This window comes from Heterodontus francisci, chromosome 33 (genome assembly GCF_036365525.1).
Source record: "Heterodontus francisci isolate sHetFra1 chromosome 33, sHetFra1.hap1, whole genome shotgun sequence".
NCBI classification, from domain to species: domain Eukaryota; kingdom Metazoa; phylum Chordata; class Chondrichthyes; order Heterodontiformes; family Heterodontidae; genus Heterodontus; species Heterodontus francisci.
Genome location: NC_090403.1, coordinates 40,143,465 through 40,165,986, shown reverse-complemented (window position 1 = coordinate 40,165,986; position 22,522 = coordinate 40,143,465). Strand labels below are relative to the sequence as shown.

The 22,522-nt window shown below is 42.6% G+C and overlaps 1 protein-coding gene across 1 annotated transcript in view; it reads left to right on the top strand.

Annotated features, from left to right (window-relative positions):
- Nucleotides 1-22,522, top strand: part of LOC137347929 (protein HEG-like) — a 74,055-nt gene that overhangs the window by 20,143 nt on the left and 31,390 nt on the right. The window lies entirely within an intron of this gene.

Here is a 22,522-nt window from a genome sequence, read left to right as displayed (position 1 = left end):
CTTTATACTGCTCTTCTGCACAAAGGACTGGGAGAGACATAGCTCTAGAGTAAGGAATAGTAAGGCATTAGGTGGGATCAGAGTAAGAGGGAATGCAGTTAGGTTTAAATTGGGTCTATTGTGCATGTATGTGAATGCAGAGTATGGTAAATAAGGTTGGTGAGCTGTAGATGAAGGTATGATGGTTGTGGCGATTGCTGAGACCTGGCTCAAAAATGGCAGGAATTGTTCCTAAATATTACTGGATACAAGGTGTTCAGGAACGATAGGGAAAGAAAGGAGGAGTGGCAGTATTAATTGAGAATATTACAGTGCTGGAGAGAGACTACATCTGAGAGGGGTTAAGGACAGAATCTATTTGGTTGGAGCTAAGAATCAGCAGTTACCCTTGACCCACTGGCTATATTCAACTAGCGAGAAAGATATAAAGAAACAAATTTTGAATGAAATTCGAGGTGCAACAATTAGTGTAGCTATAATGGGGAGTTTAATTATCCTAATGTAGACTGGGATAATAGTGTGAAGGGCAGAGAGGGGTAACAGATTCTGAAGTGTGTTCAGGAGAATTTTCTAGATCAGTATGCTTCTGGCTCAGCAAGGAAGGAGGCATTACTGGATCTAGTTCTGGGGAATGAGGTGGGCCCAAGTGGATCAAATATTAGGGGAACTTTTTTAGGGGACAGTGAGCATATTATCATAAGGTTTGTTAGCTATGGAAAAGGACAAGGAACAATCCAGAGTAAAAGCTAATTGAGGGAGGGCTAATTTCAGTGGGGTCAAAATGGATCTGACCCAGGTAAACTGGAATCAAGTATCGGCAGGCAAAACTGTAATGGAACAATGGGCTGCCTTTAAAGAGGAAATGGTTCAGGTGTAGTTGAGGTACATTCCCATTACTGGGAAAGGTAGGACAAACAAAACCAGAGCTTCCTGGATGACGAAAACGATAGTAAGATGAATCAGAAAAAGGATGTGTACGACGGATGTCAGGTTAATACAAGTGAGAACAAGGCTGAATATAGAAAGTTGAACATAGGAAGATAGTAACAGGAGTAGGCCATTTAGCCTCTCGAGCCTGTTCCGCCATTCAATGAGATCATGGCTGATCCGCAGCCAAGGGGAAGTGAAAAAAAGAGAAAAATGAGAGATGAGCAGAGTAGCAGTTAACATAAACGGGAACCCAAAATTCTTCCATAGGCATAAAAATAGTAAAAAGAGGGGTTGGCCCAATTTAGGGAACAAAATGGGGTTTATGAATGGAGGGAAAGGATATGGCTACATTTCTAAATGAGTACTTTGTATCTGTCTTTACCAAGGAAGAAGATGGTGCCAAAGTCATAATGAAAGAGAAGATAGTTGAGACTTTGGATGGGCTAAAATTGATAAAGGTGGTGTTAGAAAGGCTGGCTGTACTTAATGTTGATTAAATCATCAGGACCGGATGAGATGCATCCAAGGATACTGAGGGAAGTAAGTGTGGAAATTGCGGAAGCGCTGGCCATAATCTTCCACAGTGGCGCAGTGGTTAGCACCGCAGCCTCACAGCTCCAGGGACCCGGGTTCGATTCTGGGTACTGCCTGTGTGGAGTTTGCAAGTTCTCCCTGTGCCTGCGTGGGTTTTCTCCGGGTGCTCCGGTTTCCTCCCACAAGCCAAAAGACTTGCAGGTTGACAGGTAAATTGGCCATTATAAATTGTCACCAGTATAGGTAGGTAGGTGGTAGGGAAATATAGGGACAGGTGGGGATGTTTGTTGGGAATATGGGAGTAGTGTAGGATTAGTATAAATGGGTGGTTGATGTTCGGCACAGACTCGGTGGGCTGAAGGGCCTGTTTCAGTGCTGTATCTCTAATCTAATCTAATCTAATCCTCCTTGGATACCAAGGATTGGAGAATTGCAAATGTTGCACCCTTGTTCAAAAAAAAAAGGATGTAAGGAAGACCTCAACAACTGCAGGCCAGTCAGTCACTTTAACATCAGTGGTAGGAAAGCTTTTTAGAAATGATGATCTGGGACAAAGTTAACAGTTACATGGATAAATGTGAACTAATTAAGGAAAGCTAGCATGGATTTGTTAAAGGCAAATTGTGTTTGACTAACTTGATTTGAGTTTTTTGATGAGGGTAATATGGTTGATGTGGTGGACATGGATTTCCAAAAGGCGTTTGATAAAATGCCACATAACCGACTTGTCAGCAAAGTTAAAGCCCAGGGAATAAAAGGGACAGTGGCAGCATACATACAAAGTTAGCTGAGTGACGGGAAACAGTGGCAAATAGTTGTTTCTCGGATTGGAGGAAGGTATACAGTGTCAACATTAGGGCCACTGCTTTTCTTGATCCATGTTAATGTCCTAGACTTGGGTGAACAGATGAAATTTAATGCAGAGAAGTGTGAAGTGATACATTTTGGTAGGAAGAATGAGGAGAAGCAATATAAAATAAAGAATACAGTTCTAAAGGGGATGCGGGAGTAGAGGGACCTGGGGTATCTGTGTACAAACCAGTGAAGGTGGCAGGGCAGGTTGAGAAAGTGTATAAGGCGTATGGGATCCTGGGCTTTATAAATAAATGCAGAGAGTACAAAAGCAAGGAAGTTATGAATAATCTTTATAAAGTATTGACTCGGCCTCGATTGGAGTATTGTGTCCAATTCTGGACTTCACACCTTTAGGAAGGATTTGAAGGCATTAGGGGTGGTGCAGAAACGATTCGAGTGGTTCCAGGGATGAGGGACTTCAGTTACTTCAGATGGTTTATTCTTCTTGGGAAAGAGAAGGTTGACAGGAGATTTGATAGAGGTGCTCAAAATCATGAGGGGTCTAGACCGAGTAGATTAGGCGAAACTGTTCCCATTGACGGAAGTGTCCAAAACCAGAGGATGCCGATTTAAGGTGACTGGCAAAAGAACCAAAAGTGACATGAGGAAAAACATTTTAACACAGCATGTGGTCAGGATCTGGAATGCACTACCCAAGAGTGTGGTGGAGGCAGATTCAATCATGGCTTTCAAAAGGGAATTGGATAATCATCTGAAGGGAGGAAATTTGCAGGGCTACAGAGAAAGGGCAGGGGGCATGGGACTAGCAGTGAGCTGGTATAGCCACAAAGGGCCAAATGGCCACCACCTGTGCTGTAACTGTTCTGTGGTTCTTCCTGATCCAGCTGACATCAGATCAATAACTGTTACAGGAAAGAACATGAAGGATCAAGTGAATGGCAATGTAAATACAAATGTTTTGAATCAGTGTTACAGCCATAATCTCTAATCATCTTGAACTGTTACATGCTGTAATAGTAGTAGTTTGCTGAAAAGATTTAGTCACTGAAAACCTTGCGTCAGCTCCAAGATAGCTGCAGTACTCAGTGTACTTTCATGTTCCACAAAAGGACAAAATTACAGTGGCACTTTTCTGCTAATGTGCAGTGCTTGGGTCTTTCAACCCAGTTGAATAAATATGTCCATTCATAATGTCCAGCGTTATGTAATAAAAATGCATTGTAATGATGGAATAAATAGTCTTCACTCAAAACTGGCATGTCAGTGCTAATCTCCAGCTTTAATGAATCTCCTTTCCTTTTGTGCCCTCCTCTTAAATTAGTAACTTGTGCCGTGTTGTGCTTTCACAAGTGTCAGTCGCCAATAGCACATGGCGCATGCGAACCTGGACCTTTATCATTTGCTCTTGAATTTGTAAGTTCTCCTCCTATTAAGGTGAATAAAACTTGAGAATTTAGTGTAACTGCTGTTGCACTCTAGAAACAAGTACATTAGTATTTGATTTTGCACAGTAACAGATGGGTGCTAAAATCCAAGTACTGGTGAATACTTCTAAAATCTGGCCTTAAATGTGATTGTTTCATTGAAACTAGAGAAGCAACTGCAGTGCATGCTTTCTATTCATTGAGTTAGATATTGTTTGATATATATTTCAGTGGAGGTGACTCTTTCTCTTTGATTCTCTTCACAGTGATTTAATTTCTTTTCAATACTGCTCTAGCTCATGCCTTTCAAGAGCAGGTCTTAAACATTTTTGTCAGGAGAAATTTTTATTTGGAACTGGGGCAATGTGGCACCTTTTTCAACGTTAATTGAAGGATCATAGTTAATGTGTTTACTGCGTTGAGCAGAAAAATGTAGATTAGCTAATTTAGTACTAGAAATTATTAATATTTTACTCTTTTCCCCCCCCCCCCCCCCCCCTCCCTTCTGCTCTAGAGTTTCAGCTTTTGCCAGTTAGGGCCATTGTAAGTGACTAATCTTTGAAGGCCAATTATAGCACACTTTTTTTTTTAACTAGCTTGTTTACCTCTCCAGAAGTATCAAGGAGGTGACTTCAAGATCAAATAAACAAGTATCTGTCGTCTTCCTTTCAGATCAATTCAGTCCCTCTGGCAACTCTTGAAGTCAGGGTTGCCAACTCTAATTGAATGTGTTCCTCAAGGCTTCATCACATGATTTTCTCTATCCCCCACCCCACCTCCAGCCATCTCTGTCCATCAAACTGCCTTTCTTATCTCCAATATTTTTATAACCAATAAATAGAAGTGTTTAATGAAAACAAAATACACAATTATTTGCACCTATAAATTTTCTCCCAAGTTGCTCACAGCAATGTTCTTTAATTCCTGAAGACTCCAGGGCTTCAGTAAAGGTTAAACTGTACGTTTAGTTCAGTGTGTTCATTTATCAGAGGCTGATGCACATCTGATGCAATATCTAAGGGTAGGCACAAGACTGGAACTATTACTGTCATCTTTGATTTTTCCAACCTTTTTGAATTCTGATCATTAGATAATGGGACTTTTATTGAACCTGCATTTTTGTTCTCTTGTGCCCTCATTGTAACAGCTTGTCAAGCTGTTGAGAATTATTTTTTCAAACTCTGTGCAGAGGTTTAAATAGGTCACTCTTACAACTGCTATTTTGACTTTCTGAAAAAAGTAGGCTGCTTGAAAATCCAAATCCTAAAGCTTTTTGCCCCTAGTGAAGAATGACTGTTGACACTGACAGACATGCATCAAACTATCAATTCTGCAGTCTATGTACTTCTTTATAGCATGGTTTTGCTTTAGCAACTCTGTACCACTATCTCCATTGTTGCTATCTCATCCCAATGCAATTGAACATGATTGAGGCATCGCCTGAATGGTGGGAGTCCTTGCTTTTGCAGGGATACGGTTGTTTTGTGCCTGATCAGTTCATGCGATACTGCATTACGCAAATCCAACTGTACACCCACACACCCCATCCCCGACCCAACCTCATTGACCCCATCGCCTGTTTTGTCTCCTTTCTGTGTGATTGTATCTGAAATATCAACAGTTTTCATGCAGGCCAGCATACCTATATTTAAGTTTTAATTGCTGTAATCAAGCAGTATAATTTCTAGGATGACCTGGAACACTTCTGTTTCTATCATTATGGACAGTTGTTGAATGACATGATGGCTTAGTGTCCTAGCTCTTCTGAGGATTGCTCCATAAAGTGGGTGTTTTGTTTTTATTATCCGGTTACTGATCACATTTACGAAATTACTTCAACTGGTGGCATTTTATTTTGTTAATAGACAGTCACCCCACACGTACTTAACTTTTTATTTCTACCCGTTTTTCTCTGCCTTTTGTGAAGGTGGTGGCCCAGGATGGCACCTGGAGGCACCTACACAAGTGGCTGTAGCCAAGCAGGTCTATATCAGCACAATACAGTGAGGCAGGGACCTTCCTGGTCCATGTTGTTCTGTACCGCATCAGGTACATTTATCTGCAATCAATAAGAATTTCTTCACTGCAGTGTTGTTGCTGTGTTTTATTTTTCCCGATTACTTTGCTTTAGAAATGCAATTAAGATCTTGACTGTAATGGTCCCTTGTAAACAGCAATTTGCAATTCTAGTCATTTGACAGCCACTCTCTCCTCCACTCTGAGCAGGAGCAGTTTGGAGACCATATCTGCAGTGTTCTCCTTCAATCCTGCAAAGCTATGTGAATTAAACTGGTAAACCCATCTGATCAATTACCCTGTTGAGACTGGACAACAGCTGAATAAAACTGAATCTGGAGTTTCAGTGGCTGAAAATGTGATGCTTTGATTCCTTTTTTTAAAAGTGTGCAAAGCTTGGCAATTTTAAAATTCAAAACTCTTGTCAATTACATTGATCAAAGCTATGAAGGATAGCCATACTTGAATCTTAGATAATGAGAGCATTTCAGCTTCTGTCGAATGGGGAAATGTCCTGGTGTAGCACTGTAGATCAGTTATTGCTTGTGCTAACACAAAAAATGGAACAGGAGTGCCCTTGCGTGTGGCCACTTGACCAGCATGATTGGGGAGACATGGGTTTGAGTTGATGTGGTGGATTTTTTAGATGCTGAAGTGACATGTGGATCAGTTACATTAAACTGGTAAACCAGGGAAATGGCCGCCACACAATTGCAGACTTGCTGGTGGTGGAATTATCTTGTGTTTCCTTTGTAACCTAGCTCTTGCTGCACTGTGGGGCTCTGATGTCTCATTGAGCTAATAAAGGTTAGAAAAGGAATAAAGAAAGCTCCTGGTATCAGGAAATGTTTCCGCTTTGGAGGGGGAGGTGGCTGAATTCATCCAGCTGGTATGCTGCAGAATACCAGCTGTGAAATATTTCAAGAATGCTGGATAATCCCTGGATGTTTGAGAGGTTGGGCTGCGTTCTCTGTCTGATTACAGGCACACGTTGTGATCATTGTACCCATTTAATTTATCTTAGCCTCTGACTTCAGGGAGGAAAGATGTCGTACTAAATATAAACCTTTTGTGCTAGAAGCATAGTTGTAATTTCCACTACAAAAAAAGACTGGGCATAAAAATGGTTTTCAAGTTAGAGTACAAGAATTTCATGTCCCTTTTCATATTTAAAAAAAAACTAATTACAGCATTGGGCAAACTGGATTGTTTTCAGCAATGTCTGCTGATTGAATCATTGTTACAAAGTACCTAGGCTTGTCTAATTTTAACTATTAATATAACTGTAATCGGCATATACTTTATATTTGTCTTTTTACATCTCCTGTCCTGTGATACCATCCATGAATTTCTACACCATGAACATGCACACTGGGATTTTCTGCTATACGTTTCCTTTCTAATTTGACTCATGTTTTGCTTCACTAATTTACAGAAGGTTCAGGACGCCGGGGACAAGCCAAGACAATTCCCACATATGATGAAACCTCTCTAATGTGGCATGTGATTTTGGGTTTTATTTAGGGATTGGAGTTCCAGGAGCAGTGCTGTCTTGAGACTGAGCTGCCATATCGGCCTGTGCTGTGTCTGATCTGTAATATAAATGCTGGAAGTATCTTAAGTAATCCTTGGAACATTCTTGACATTAAAAAAAAATTAAGACCTGACTTGGTTGCAGTTGTATTTAATTCTTCAAGTAGCTGAATCATCATGAATCCCTTAAATTACCATGGGGGTTGAGGTAATTTGGGAGGGATACATGTTGACTTTAGACCATTTTCCACTGCCTAAGTAACAGCCTGTATAATTGCAGGTGACATTGGGGAATGCAAGGAATTTTGTGCTAAATTACTTTTATTTATTTAGAGATACAGCACCGAAACAGGCCCTTCGGCCCACCGAGTCTGTGCTGACCATCAACCACCCATTTATACTAATCCTACATTAATCCCATATTCCTGCCACATCCCCACCTTTCCTTAATTCCCCTACCACCTACCTATACTAGGGGCAATTTATAATGGCCAATTTACCTATCAACCAGCAAGTCTTTGGCTGTGGGAGGAAACTGGAGCACCCGGCAAAAACCCACGCGGCCACAGCTTGCAAACTCTGCACAGGCAGTACCCAGAATCAAACCCGGGTCTATGGAGCTGTGAGGCTGCGGTGCTAGCCACTGTGCCACTTATTTGAAGCCATCCATTTATGTCGTTAAGAACCAGATCTGTTATATTTTGCAAAACAGATTCTCAGTAAAGTTAATCAAATGAAAGTAATGGACTTCATATCGGTTCTGAACTTGCACCATTATCTAAAAGCTGAGGTGCTTTGTCAGCGAACGTTGAATTGGCTCTGAGCTAAAAGAGCGTGAATCTGCCAGCTGTTTGCTTGTACAATGTGAAAGAGCACATGTTGACTGCAATCACACTGAGCTGATTAATTGGCTTGCAGAAATAGGAAAAACACGTTCAATGGGCAGGGTCAAAGTTGACATACTCCTACCTGCCACGTGCTGGAAAAACAATTGGCAAACAAGGTTCTTCATGTTCACTTCTTTGACATAACTTTCAATTGCTGTTTGACAACAAATATAATCAATAAAAATGAGGGCTGTTGCATATTGTTTTAAAACTAGATTTTCTAAAGTTTTTTTTTAGTGTAGAACGGAGTTTCTCTTTAAAACCTTGTGTTAAACATTGAATTACATAGAACATACAACATAGAAACAGACCATTCGAGCCAACTGGTCCATGTCAGTTTTTAGGCTTCACATGAGCCGCCTCCCACCCTACCTCATCTAGCCCTCTCCAGATATCCTATCTCCCTCGTGTTTATCTTGCTTCCCCTCAAATATATTTATGCTGTTCCTCTTAACTCCTTGTGTTAGCAAGTTCCACAAGCCTCCTTTGACAGCACCTTCCAAACCTGCAATCTCTACCAAGAAGGACACTGGTAGCAGATGTGTGGGAACACAACCATCCTGACTTGGAACTATATTGTTGTTCCTTCACTGTCACTGGGTCAAAAACCTGGAGTTCCCTCCTTAAAAGCACTGTGGGAGTACATACACGATGTGTAGTATAAGGGTCTGAAAGGGTTAATCGAGAGTGTGTAAAGAATACCTCCTACCGTGATGTAAGAGATTGAGAGACTTGAAGCTGGATGCAGCGTGGCTTTTGGTGGATTCTCTCAGACTAGTGTGAAGATGTATATAGTTCTGATATAAATATCAATGTTCTGACTAACCCAGACTGAAGTATCTCTGAGCTAGATTAAGTAAGGTGGCAGCGTACCAAACAAACACAAAACAACATGGACTACAGCGGTTCATGAAAGTGGCTCACCACCACCTCCCCTAGGGCAATTAGGAATGAGCAGCAAATGTTGGCCTTGTCAGTGATGCTCCTATCAGCGAATTAAAAAAGAGCATTGTAACCACTCCAGTTTCTCCTGAATTCCGATTGAATCAGTCAGGGATATTCTTGTATTTATGGCCCCTAGTTTTGGTGGTCTTTTCTCCCTCCCTGCCCCCCCCCCTCTTTCCCCTCCCCCCCACTCAAGTAGAAACATTTTATCTGTTCATCCAATAAAGCCGTTTCATAATCTTTCTTAACCCATTTAGGTTTCATACAGAGCAGCATGGATTAAGGCGCCCTGTCATATTCTAGTTCCTCCAGTAATGGTTAAAATGTGATTTGGAAAGTGTGGATCTAATAGTACAAATACAGCAAATCGGCAACTACTGGAGGATTTTTTTTGTAATTTTTTTTTTTGTTATTCATTTTCTTTCCCCTGTCCTGGATCTGACAAGTTGAGATTCAGTTGCAAAGTTGACACCAACACTCCAGTATTGTTTGACAGGGCCCTCAACTGTGTCCAGCCCATTTCCTGCATCTCTACCCTCACCCCTTCCCCTCCCTCCCAGAACCACGACAGGGTTCCCCTTGTCCTCGCTTTCCACCCCATCAGCCTCCATATCCAAAAGATCATCCTCTGCCATTTCTGCCACCTCCAGCGTGTTGCCACTTCCCCTCCCTTCCCCTGTCAGCATTCTGAAGGGATCGTTCCCTCCGCGACACCCTGGTGCAATCCTCCATTAACCCCACCACCTTGTCCCCTTCCCACGGCACCTTCCCTTGCAAGCACAGGAGGTGTAATACCTGCCCATTTACTTCCTCTCTCCTCACTATCCCAAGGCCCCAAACACTCCCTTCAGGTGAAGCAGTGATTTACTGGTACTACTTTCAATGTAGTATACTGTATTCGCTGCTCACAACGTGGTCCCCTCTACATTGGGGAGACCAAATGCAGACTGGGTGATCGCTTTGCGGAACGCCTCCGCTCAGTCCGAAAGCATGACCCCGAGCTTCCGGTTGCTGGCCACTTCAACATTTCCCCCCTGCTGTCATGCTCACATCTCTCCTGGGATTGCTGCAGCGTTCCAGTGAACATCAACGCAAGCTTGAAGAACAGCATCTCATTTACTGATTTGGGCACACTACAACCTACCGGACTGAACATTGAGTTCAATAATTTCAGAGCATGACGGGGCCCCCCATTTTACTTTTCATCTTTATTTTTTATTTTTTCTTGTGTTTATTTTATTTTAGTTTATTCAGTTTGTTTCTTCTGTGCCTACCCACTTTTTTTTCATGTTTGTGCTTGTGGCTGTTAAGTTTTCAGTCCATTAACACAATATCTATCTGTACTAATGCTTTGCCTTTCAGCACACCATTAACATATTGTTTGCCTTTGCTGCATGACCTTCTGGTCAGCTATTCTGTGATCTTGTCCTAGCAACACCTTTTTTTTTGTTATCTCTTGCTCCAACCCTGCTTTACTTAAAATATATTACATTTCTTATCTCTGCCAGTTCTGAAGAAGGGTCACAGACCTGAAATGTTAACTTTGCTTCTCTCTCCACAGATGCTGCCAGACCTGCTGAGTTTTTTCCAGCACTTTGTTTTTATTTCTGATTTCCAGCATCCGCAGTATTTTGCTTTTAATTTATTACTCCAGTATCTTGCTCCAAGTAACTATTCCTCATGCATGTGTCTCGACCAGAAGTGTTGAAATTGTTCTGATATCCTGTGTTTCCTATATTAGATAGTGACTACACTTTATTGCTGGTCAAACATTTTGGGAAGATGCGAGGGTGTGAAAGTCACGACTGTATACAAATGGAAGCCTTTCCTTTTTTTTCTGAGAACATTGTGGCTTGTCATGATTTTGTCCTTTTCTCCCCGTTGATCTCCTAGATGCATACACTTTGATGCAGAGATGACTGCACAGCTGCCAGTGATGCCTGAAAAATCGCCTATCCCAAAATGAAGTTGTGGATATTTCAGGCATCCATGGGCGTGCAGAGCATAACCTGTTAAAATTGATGCTTTCTGCCCTAATTTTCCACCTGGCAAATTGGTAACAAAGAACAGTTTCTACCCCTATATTTTGAGACCGCATTCTGTGAATCCCATTCATAACTACTTCCTGTAAGGTAATCCTATAGTTACAGCTAGAGATTGAAGAATGTCTTGCTGAACAGTTAATGCTATAATGAAGTAATACAAGCATCCCACCCCTGAATGAACAAGGCAGTGGTTTGTGCTCACATTAAAACTGGAGGAAAGTAAATTAATAAGCTAGTAATGGAGATGCCTGGCAATCCTGATTGTGGAGGGAGAATTACATTTCTCTGACCCAGTGCAAGTTAATTGCCCAAAACCGTATGTGACCTGCCTGCATTGTGCTGCTTCTCAGAAGCACTTAGCTTAAAAGAATTTAACACAACCTATTCTTTTTCGAAATGCTGTGATGTAAATAACATGAAAACATGCCATCACAGTGCTTTGTGTGTGATGCCATAACAAAATAATCCTCCTTTCCCAATACAACAAAAGATATTATTGAACACTTTTGTGTGTAGGTGAACTTGGTTGTTTCTTCCCTCAATTGAAATACTTTCAGTTGGAAAGGTGAAATTCTAACCTTTTACTACTAGCTGTTAGGGCTGAGAATTGTACACTGTGCAGTGTAGGAAAATCCTTAGTGCAAAGCTTCCCCACTATCAAAATGTTTACCTATAGCTGCTAGAAATTGTTCCAGAATTGATGTTGAGGGTGAAAGGAGGGAGCCATCTTATCTCATTTGTGTGATTAACTTCATGTGGGGGATTTGAGCTGAACTGCATGTTGTTGTGCAGAAGTGAATCTATTTTCATTTTAACTAATATTTTTCCAATCATTAATCTGTTCAATGCAACAAAAATACACTTCCATTCCTTTCTTCAGAGAAAATAACCAATGTCCTTGCTTGCAGGGTAACAATACTGTTGACTGCAGTGTCAGAGCAGAAAGAACAAAGAACAGTACAGCACAGGAACAGGCCATTCGGCCCTCCAAGCCTGCACCGATCTTGATGCCTGCCTAAACTAAAACCTTCTGCACTTCCGGGGACCGTATCCCTCTATTCCTATCCTATTCATGTATTTGTCAAGATGCCTCTTAAACGTTGCTATCGTACCTGCTTCCACCACCTCTCCGGCAGCAAATTCCAGGCACTCATCACCCTCTGTGTAAAGAACTTGCCTCTCACATCCCTTCTAAACTGTGCCCCTCGCACCTTAAACCTATGTCCCCTAGTAACTGACTCTTCCACCCTGGGGAAAAAGCTTCTGACTATCCACTCTGTCCATGCCGCTTATAACTTTGTAAACCTCTATCATGTTGCCCCTCTACCTCCGTCGTTCCAGTGAAAACAATCAGAGTTTATCCAACCGCTCCTCATAGCTAATGCCCTCCAGACCAGGCAACATCCTGGTAAACCTCTTCTGTACCCTCTCCAAAGCCTCCACGTCCTTCTGGTAGTGTGGCGACCAGAATTGCACGCAATATTGTAAGTGTGGCCTAACTAAAGTTCTGTACAGCTGCAGCATGGCTTGCCAATTTTTATACTCTGTGCCCCGACTGATGAAGGCAAGCATGCCATATGCCTTCTTGACTACCTTATCCACCTGCGTTGCCACTTTCAGTGACCTGTGGACATGTACGCCCAGGTCTCTCTGCCTGTCAATACTCCTAAGGGTTCTGCCATTTACTGTATACCTCCCACCTGCATTAGACCTTCCAAAATGCATTACCTCACATTAGTCCGGATTAAACTCCATCTGCCATTTCTCTGCCCAAGTCTCCAACCGATCTATATCCTGCTGTATCCTCTGACAATCCTCATCATTATCCGCAACTCCAACAACCTTTGTGTCGTCTGCAAACTTACTAATCAGACCAGCTACATTTTCCTCATTCATTTATACATACTGCAAACAGCACACTGATCCCTGCGGACCACTAGTCACATCCCTCCATTCAGAAAAGCACCCTTCCACTGCTACCCTCTGTCTTCTATGACGGAGCCAGTTCTGTATCCATCTTGCCAGCTCACCTCTGATCCCGTGTGACTTCACCTTTTTGTACCAGTCTGCCATGAGGGATCTTGTCAAAGGCTTTACTGAAGTCCATATAGATAACATCCACTGCCCTTCCTTCATCAATCATCTTCGTCACCTCGTCAAAAAACTCAATCAAGTTAGTGAGACATGACCTCCCTTTCACAAAACCATGATGCTTCTCGCTAATAAGTTTGTTTGTTTCCAAATGGGAGTAAATCCTGTCCCGAAGAATCCTCTCTAATAATTTCCCTACCACTGACGTAAGGCTCACCGGCCTATAATTTTCTGGATTATCCTTGCTACCCTTCTTAAACAAAGGAACAACATTGGCTATTCTCCAGTCCTCTGGGACCTCACCTGTAGCCAATGAGGATGCAAAGATTTCTGTCAAGGCCCAGCAATTTCTTCCCTTGCCTCCCTCAGTATTCTGGGGTAGATCCCATCAGGCCCTGGGGACTTATCTACCTTAATGCTTTGCAAGACACCCAACACCACCTCCTTTTTGATAATGAGATGACTTGAGACTAACTACACTCCCTTCCCTAGGCTCATCATCCACCAAGTCCTTCTCTTTTTGGTGAATACTGATGCAAAGTACTCATATAGTACCTCGCCCATTTCCTCTGGCTCCACACATAGATTCCCTTCTCTGTCCTTGAGTGGGCCAACCCTTTCCCTAGTTACCCTCTTGCTCTTTTATATACATATAAAAAGCCTTGGGATTTTCCTTAATCCTGTTTGCCAATGACTTTTCAAAGGAGAAGGAAAGATGTGAAAATAAGGGATAGAAAAGGGGCATGTATTCTTCAGGCTGCGAAAGGGAAGAACGATAGCCTGGGAATTGCAAAGCATTTTGCCTTTTGGCAAACTAGTTTCATTCATTTATTGTGTGGATGAGCCACAACTAATTCTACATGACTGGACATGATCACACAAAACAATCTGAAGTCCTCAATTTTTAAAAATTTTAATAAAATGTCATCCTTCCAAGAGGCGAAGTAATGCTGACTGATGACAAGCGAACTATTGGACTGTGTGCTTACCCATCCTGTAGCTGTTGGAAATTCAATTACTTTGTATAATTAATTGCAGGGAACTGTACTAATGGAATTTTCGGAATCATTTTCCAACACAATCTTTGCATGTCGGAGCAAAGCTTGCACCATTAAAACAGTTTCCTGGCGCACTTCCAATGAAACAGGAAAAGACCATCTGTTATTCATCCCTAACTGCTGGTGGTTGGTCACTCAAGTTTGTGGGCACATCATAATGTTGCAAGTAACAAGAAAGAATTGCATCAAAGTGTCTGCTATTACAAATTGTCCAGAGTTTATGGTTGATGGTTCCCTCCTCTTCCCCTCTCATTTCTGTAATTAACCTTTCGCCTTTCATAGCCACAAGACATCCCAAAGCGCTTAAAGCCAATGAAGTGTAGACACTGTTGTAATGTTGGAAATACAGTAGCCAATTTGATCACAGCAAGCTCCCACAAACAGCTAAGACCAGATAATTTGTGTTTGTGAGTTCATTGAGGGATAAATATTGGCCAGGACACTGGGGATAACTCCCCTGCTCCTCTTCGAAAGAGTACCCAGGAATCTTTTGTCCCCAACCAAGAGGGCCTTGATTTAACATCTCATCTGAACGACAGAGCCTCTGACCATGCAACGCACTCTCAGTATTGCACTGGAGTGTTCGCTTTGATTTTTGTGCTCGAATCCTGGAGTAGGACTTGAACCCACAGCTATCTGACTGTGGTGAGTAAGCTATCCACTGAGCCACAGCTGACAAGAGCAAGAATGCATTCCAAAATGTGGCGTTGGAGAAACAGAAAAAAAGTAGAATTGGGGAGGGTAGACATGCCCGTCCATCTAGTCTTGCTCATTTGAATTGACGCTTATTCATTTTGATTCAAAATGTTCTGAGTTCTGTGTCTTAACTTGCGACCTCTTGTGTCCACTCCTAACCATTCTGATAGAGACCCATGGAAGTAACACCATTTGCAAATTTCTTTGTAGGTGCTGATCAAATTGTGTGTCCTGGCTGGAAGCAACGTTGAGCTCCCAAAGTGGAAAGATAATGCCTGTCAGCAGTGTCCTCTCCACTTAAAAATTGGAATGGTTTTGTTTACTGTTGCCATAATTGTTTGGAGCTCTAAGCTTCACTTACTCAGCATCTATGAAACTGCCTCTTTATACAGCCTCAGTTGAAGCCATTATAGCAAACTTAATTACTGTTGCACGGTCACCCTGGTTTTTGTTATTTTCCTTTATGAAGTATGGTCCTGTTACTGTTTAGACTTTATGCTTGTGAGTGAGACAATGATCACTGTAAAAAAAAAAAATATTGCAGCTAAAGCTGTTCTCTCTTTCTTGCCCATCCACCCCACCCCAAAAATATTTTAATGGCATTAGTCTCTGCATTGATATTCCAAGGAGATTAATCCCAGCTTGTTAAATTCAAATTTGTACTACTGTGAGAAATTCTGTATCTTGTCGAGTGTCGTTATGGTGGTGGCTTTATCTCCAGTCCGATCATAATCCGTTGGGAATTTAAACAAGTCTTCTAGAACCAGAAGTTTTGTTCCAAAGCCTATCCAATAAAATATTGCAAGTTTTGTCAGTTGCATGTTTGAGAGAGGTATAATTCAAGGTTAAACTGTGCTGTGTGATTGGTTTTGTTTGTATCTGTCTGGCCAATTCTTTTTTTTTTGAATGAGACATTGGATATTCAAAATCCAGGATGTCCGGGCAATGCATTTCTGAATGTAAAGGAGAAATTGAGCAGGTATGAATCAAGCAATTGGGCATTTAGAAAATCTCAAAGGCTGTTTCCAAATCTTCAGAAGGCAAGGCTTTGGGTGGCGCAGTGGTTAGCACCGCAGCCTCACAGCTCCAGCGACCCGGGTTCAATTCTGGGTACTGTCTGTGCGGAGTTTGCAAGTTCTCCCTGTGAACTGCGTGGGTTTTCGCCGGGTGCTCTGGTTTCCTCCCACATGCCAAAGACTTGCAGGTTGATAGGTAAATTGGCCATTATAAATTGCCCCTAGTATAGGTAGGTGGTAGGGGAATATAGGGAAAGTGGGGATGTGGTAGGAATATGGGATTAGTGTAGGGTTAGTATAAATGGGTGGTTGATGGTCAGCACAGACCCGGTGGGCCGAAGGGCCTGTTTCAGTGCTGTATCTCTAAATAAAAAATAAATGTCAATTGAAAACTGCAGGAGAAATGTGTATTTAAAAGTGATTTACAAAGATTTAACTTTATCTTGAGTTGCAATCTTACTTTGTCTGCTGAGTTGATGAGAAGACTTTCTATTACAAATATTTAACTGTTTGATTATTTGCTTCATTATTTGTGCCACAGGTTTGGCTATTTTAAACTAATTTCATAGCACATCATTATCAGATCTTTGTTTAAAGACTGGAGAAAGAAGTTATGGAGGCAGTAGATCATCTCCATACTGGCAAACAATTACCAAACTGTTAAGCCAGGTGTAGTACCAAAACGCACCCAGATCTTGAAGCAAGAACACATTTCTGAAACTATGGTGATTTGGGACTATCCCATTGAAGTTTTCCATGTTATGAGAACCACAGTAATGGGCTGTATTTTGCGCTGGATGTGGGGCACCTGGCACCAGGTTGAAAAGGCGTGAGCCCCGCTGTGCCTTTTCGTGCCCCCATCCCGGAGCGATCCTCCAGTCTTTCTAAATCAATTTCAGGAGGTGGGATCCCCATTCCTTTAAAGACGGGGATCCCGTCTCCCAAGAGCTGCTGGCCAATTGGGGCCGGCAGCAGAGCAGTATCGGCAGCACGACCAGCTGGTACTACAGAGGCCTCGGAACTAGGCCCAGCGCTAGAACCCCAGACCAGAGGTAGGTGAGGCAGGGTCATCAGGGCCAGTCTGGAAAGCCCTGGCGAGTGAGGGGGGGAGGGGGGGGGCGAGAAAGAAGGCAGTGGTGCAGTCCAAGGGGAGGGATTTCCTGGGGATAAGGTTGTTCCTGGTGGGAGTCCACTGTGGGCCACAAATTGCCTATGAAGGAGGGATCCCTCCCATGCTCGGGGAATTGGGGGTGGCAGTTGTTGGAGTGCCTTGTGTTGCAAGGCGTCCTCTCCGTGCAGTGGACACGCCCCCACTGCTGGTAAGATCCCAGAGGCAGTGGGAAGAGGCCCTTAATTGGCCATTAATAGGCCACTTAAGGGCCTCAATTGGCCTGCAGGCTGACGGCCGCCATCAGCTGATTCTGCCCCTTGGAAGATCGCTGGGTGACGGGGACGTAACGGGCCCTCCAATCCACCGCGACCCCACCAACCTTCGCGAAACTCAGTGCCCTCGCGCTTCAGGGGTCCTCCCAAAACGCAGCTGATATGTGGTAAGAACGGAAAAGACCCAAAACCCAAGCAACTAAATAACAGTGGATCTATTTGGCAAATCCTGGCAATCCAGATTAGATATTTGAGGCTGTGTAATTTTCCTAACTTGAGCACTTTCCTAAAATTTAAATCTACCAAGGGTTGTGTTCCATAATCTCTTTATGCAGCACAAATATACAGGTGTTGTATCTTTGACTTTCACAATGTTAAATATGTTTTTTTTGGGCTTTTTTTTCCAAATGTGTTCACTCTTCAAAGTAAACACTACTCGATTTCTAAATCTCTGTTCATAAATCTCATTCCTCTAACTTATTTGTAAAACGAATACTTCTGAAAATTATGTGCAACTCTCACCCTCGTCTTTGTCTTGCACACTAGTTACTCAGACAGATACAATCAGCAGGCTTTTATTGGAATGTAGTAATAGGTTGAATGTTGAAATACAGTATTTCTATAGTATGCAATATAAACACACTTTCTGAAGTGGATGTAATTTATTTATTACAAATCTTTTGCTTAAGATTGTTAATGTTTTTCCTGTTAATGTTCAACTTTTTAAATACAATTTGCAAGTACAGGTAAACACAAATATATTCTATACAGTAGCTGTGGCCTCTGGTTAGACTCCTAGAGCACAGAAACAGGCCCTTCAGCCAATTGTGTCTGTGCCGGCCATCAAGCAGCTGCCTATTCTAATCCCATTTTCCAACATTTGGCCTGTAGCCTTGTATGCTATGGCGTTTTCAAGTGCTCATCTAAATACTACTTAAGTGTTGTGAGGGTTCCTGCCTCTTCCACCTCTTCAGGCAGTGTGTTCCAGAATCCAACCATCCTCTGGGTGAAAATTTTTTTCCTCAAATCCCCTCTAAACCTCCTGCACCTTACCTTAAATCTATGCCCCCTGATTATTGACCCTTCTGCTAAGGGAAAAAGTTTCTTCCTACCTAATCTATCAATGCCCCTCATAATTTTGTATACCTCAGTCAGGTCCCTCTCAGCCTTCTCTGCTCTAAGGAAAAAACAACCCTAGCCTTTTCATTCTTCAAAGCTGAAACGTTCCAGCCCAGGCAACATCCTGGTGAATCTCCTCTGCACCTTCTCCAGTGCAATCACATCCTTCCTATAGTGTGGCGCCCAGAACTGTGCACAGTACTCCAGCTGTGGCCTAACTAGCGTTTTATACAGCTCCATCATAACCTCCCTGCTCTTATATTCTGTGCCTTGGCTAATAAAGGCAAGTATCCCATATGCCTTCCTAACCACCTTTTATCTACCTGTGCTGCTGCCTTCAGTGATCTATGGACAAGTACACCAAGGTCCCTCTGACCTTCTGTACTTCCTAGGGTCCTACCATCCATTGTATATTCCCTTGCCTTGTTAGTCCTCAAAATGCATCACTTCACACTTCTCAGGATTAAATTCCATTTGCCACTGTTCTGCCCATCTATATCGTCCTGTAATCTAAGGCTTTCCTCCTCATTACGACACCACCAATTTTTGTGTCATCCGCGAACTTACTGATCATACCTCCTATATTCAAGTCTAAATCATTAATGTCCACTACAAACAGCAAGGGGCCCAGCACCGATCCCTGCGGTACAACACTGGTCACAGGCTTCCACTCGCAAAAACAACCCTCGACCATCACCCTCTGCCTCCTGCCACTAAGCCAATTTTGGATCCAATTTGCCAAATTGCCCTGGATCCCATGGGCTCTTACCTACTTAACCAATCTCCCATGCGGGACCTTATCAAAAGCCTTACTGAAGTCCATGTAGACTACATCAACTGCTTTACCCTCATCTGTCATCTAGTTACTTCCTCAAAATTCCATCAAGTTAGTTAGACGTAATCTCCCACTGACCAAGCCGTGCCTTGAGTTGGAAATACTTTTACCTGGGTCTTCAGTGCGGCAGATGAAATGATATAATCAGAATTGTAGTTGTGCATTTCTCTGAAACTGCATTGCCCAGAGTCCATTTTGACAATCTGTCACATGATCAGTAATAAAAGGATAGGCTGACGCAGCCTTCTCTCCCAGAGGCCAATTGAGCCTGTAAGTGGCTTATTAACAGCCAATTCAGGGCCTCTTCCTGCTGCCGCTTGGATCTTACCAGCGTCTAGGGTGGGGCTGGAGTGGTGGCCTCCTCCATGTGGGGAGGTCACCTTGTAACACGAGGTGACCTTCCTGCGGGCTTGGGAGGGGGGTGCGGTCCGTCCTCTGTGGGTAATCTGTGGCCCACAGAGGACCCCCGCCAAGAACAGCTTCACCCTCCGCCCCCCCTTCCCCCCCCCCCCCCCCCCCTCCCCCCCAACCCCGGACTGCACAACCACCCCCTCGCTGGGGGCCTTCCAGACTGACCCCAGTGACCTCTCACTTTACCTACCTCCGGTCCAGGATTTCAGTGCTGGGCCTGGGTCCGAGGCCTTTGCAGTACTGGCCCTGTGATTGGCTGGCATCTCGGAGGCAGGATCCCTGTCTTTAAAGGGATGGGGATCCCGGCTCGTGAAACCTAGATGGAAAAAGACCGTAGGATCACTCCAGGGGGGCAGGAAAAGACAGAAGTGGGGCTCACCCCACCCCCATCCCCATCGGCCTGGTGCCAAGAGTCCAGCACCATGTCTGCAGATGAATGCTGCCAAGGACTGTGTTTGGTGAAGAGGAAGAGGCCGTGGATAAATCCTTGTGGGATTCTGAGGGTCATGAAGTGGAAAGAGAAGCCATTTCTGGGGATGCTCCTGGTATGCTTCGATGGGCAAGATTGGAACCAAGCAAATGCAGTCCCACTGAGCTAGACAATGGAGGCAAAAGATTGGCAGATGATGTAGTGAACTGTCTCAGGCTGCAGAAAGGTAGAAGAGGACGAGGGATGCACGGTGGGCACGGCCACAAAGGATGTCATTCAGGACTTTGAGTAGAATTGTGGGAAAGGTGGGCTCATTTAGGGAGGCAACAATACGTTGAAGGACTTGAAAGTTATAGTTACTGTTGACACTTGGAGAGATACATCCTGGAAATTGTATTTTCACTTTGGTTCTTTGCAACTAAGTACTTCAGGCAGAAAAGTTAAAATAATTGAGGTATGAGCAGTGGAGAAAAACATCAGAAATAAAAGATTTTTGTTAACACTTTTTTTAAATTCTTTAAATCATTAAATAAACATTAAACAAGGGATGCATGTTTTTGTCATTTGAGATTGTTTCTTCAGGAGAGGGAAGTTTAAAGTTCTTTTAAACTCTGCCTTCGACACTAATTTAGCGAGTCTGGCCTACAGCAAATGACCACCTGTTCAGATACTGGTGTCCAGAGACAGAGTTGGAGGTGGGGGATGAATGGATGGGTATTGTAATATAATGGACAGTGCCACCCGATCTCTTAAGAATTATAGATCCAACATGGGATGCAAGGATCAAATATATGTCTGAGGGCATACAGTGCATCCCTCGTCCTCTTCTACCTTTCTGCAGCCTTTGAGACAGTTCACTACATCATCTGCCAATTTTTTGCCTCCATTGTCTAGCTCAGTGGGACTACATTTGCTTGGTTCCAATCTTGCCCATTGAAGCATACCAGGACAGGAGAGAGCTTTTGAGGAGAACACCAGAGAAAAATTAATGCAAATATTGCAAAAAGAAGTAAATAATTGGGAATAAAATATTTGATAGGAGGAATAAACATTTAAAAATTTTTGTACTGTCATAGATATTTATATTAAATGAGGGCTGTATCTCAATATTGATGTGTAATATTTTTAACCTCAAGTCAGTCTTGTAGTATGTTGCTTCAGTAAATTTGCTGTTAAAGGAGTTGGCAAAGTACTTGGTACATGCAGCGAGATGATAGTGAACAAATATAGTCCCGTAATTTTCATGGACTGTTTTTTTTTCGAAGTCAAATATTAAATAAATTTAAAGATGGTAATATTTAAAGGCCCAGGTTTGTGGTCAGTGGAAAAGCAGCGGTGCTCCATGCTGACTTTAAAGAAAGATGCCCACAAAGATCTAGCGATCTCTAGCATGGATTTTGCCTTTCCCAGTGTTAATTTGAATGTGACGCCAAGTTGAGGGGATCTTGAGGCATCCAGTAACAGAGAAGGCATCAAACAGGGTAAGTAGCCAATTGCTATGAAGCATTCTCTCAGACAGCAAATTAGGAAGTGAAATGCACTGATTACCCTTGACTCTTTAGTTTGCACTCCTAACATTTATTAAGATTGGGCCATACACATTCAAAACTGAAATATAGTAAATGTAAAATTTTTATATTAAACTATGGAATTTTTATCGTGGGGAAAAATTTGATGACGCAAATATAAAATTAGTTTTTCAGAGCCAGATAGGTTGTTCAACAGAGTTAAGACCTACAATGGTGTTTAAAAACCCAGTTACATCACATTAACATTTTCATTGGTTTTTAACAACAATATTACAGTGTAAAAGGGGATGCTCATCAGTTCAGTGATTTCTAAAAATGGGGCTTCCAACAGTGCAACCTGTAGAGGAGCAAGAAATAACTGATAACATCAGAGTTTCCGTAAAATAAAAGCAAAATACTGCGGATGCTGGAAACTCTGAAATAAAAACAAGAAATGCTGGAACCACTCAGCAAGTCTGGCAGCATCTGTGGAAAGAGAAGCAGAGTTAACATTTCGGGTCAGTGACCCTTCTTCGGAACCCAGTTCCAGCATTTCTTGTTTTTATTTCAGAGTTTCCGTGTTCAATTGCACATATGCAGGTGCCAGAAGTCACTCTCTGTTTTGCAGGATAATTATGTTGAATGCTGACAGTTTCACCGTCGTTACAACTCTAAAATTGGGGCAGAGATCTCTTTTTAAAAACTAACCACCAAACCAATGCCTTCAAACAGACTGACACTTGATTCACACCGTACTGCACTTAATGACTTAATTCAGACTATTACCATAGCAAGCACATGACAAATCAGTCATCGCTCCGATGATCTAAAAGACCAATATAAAT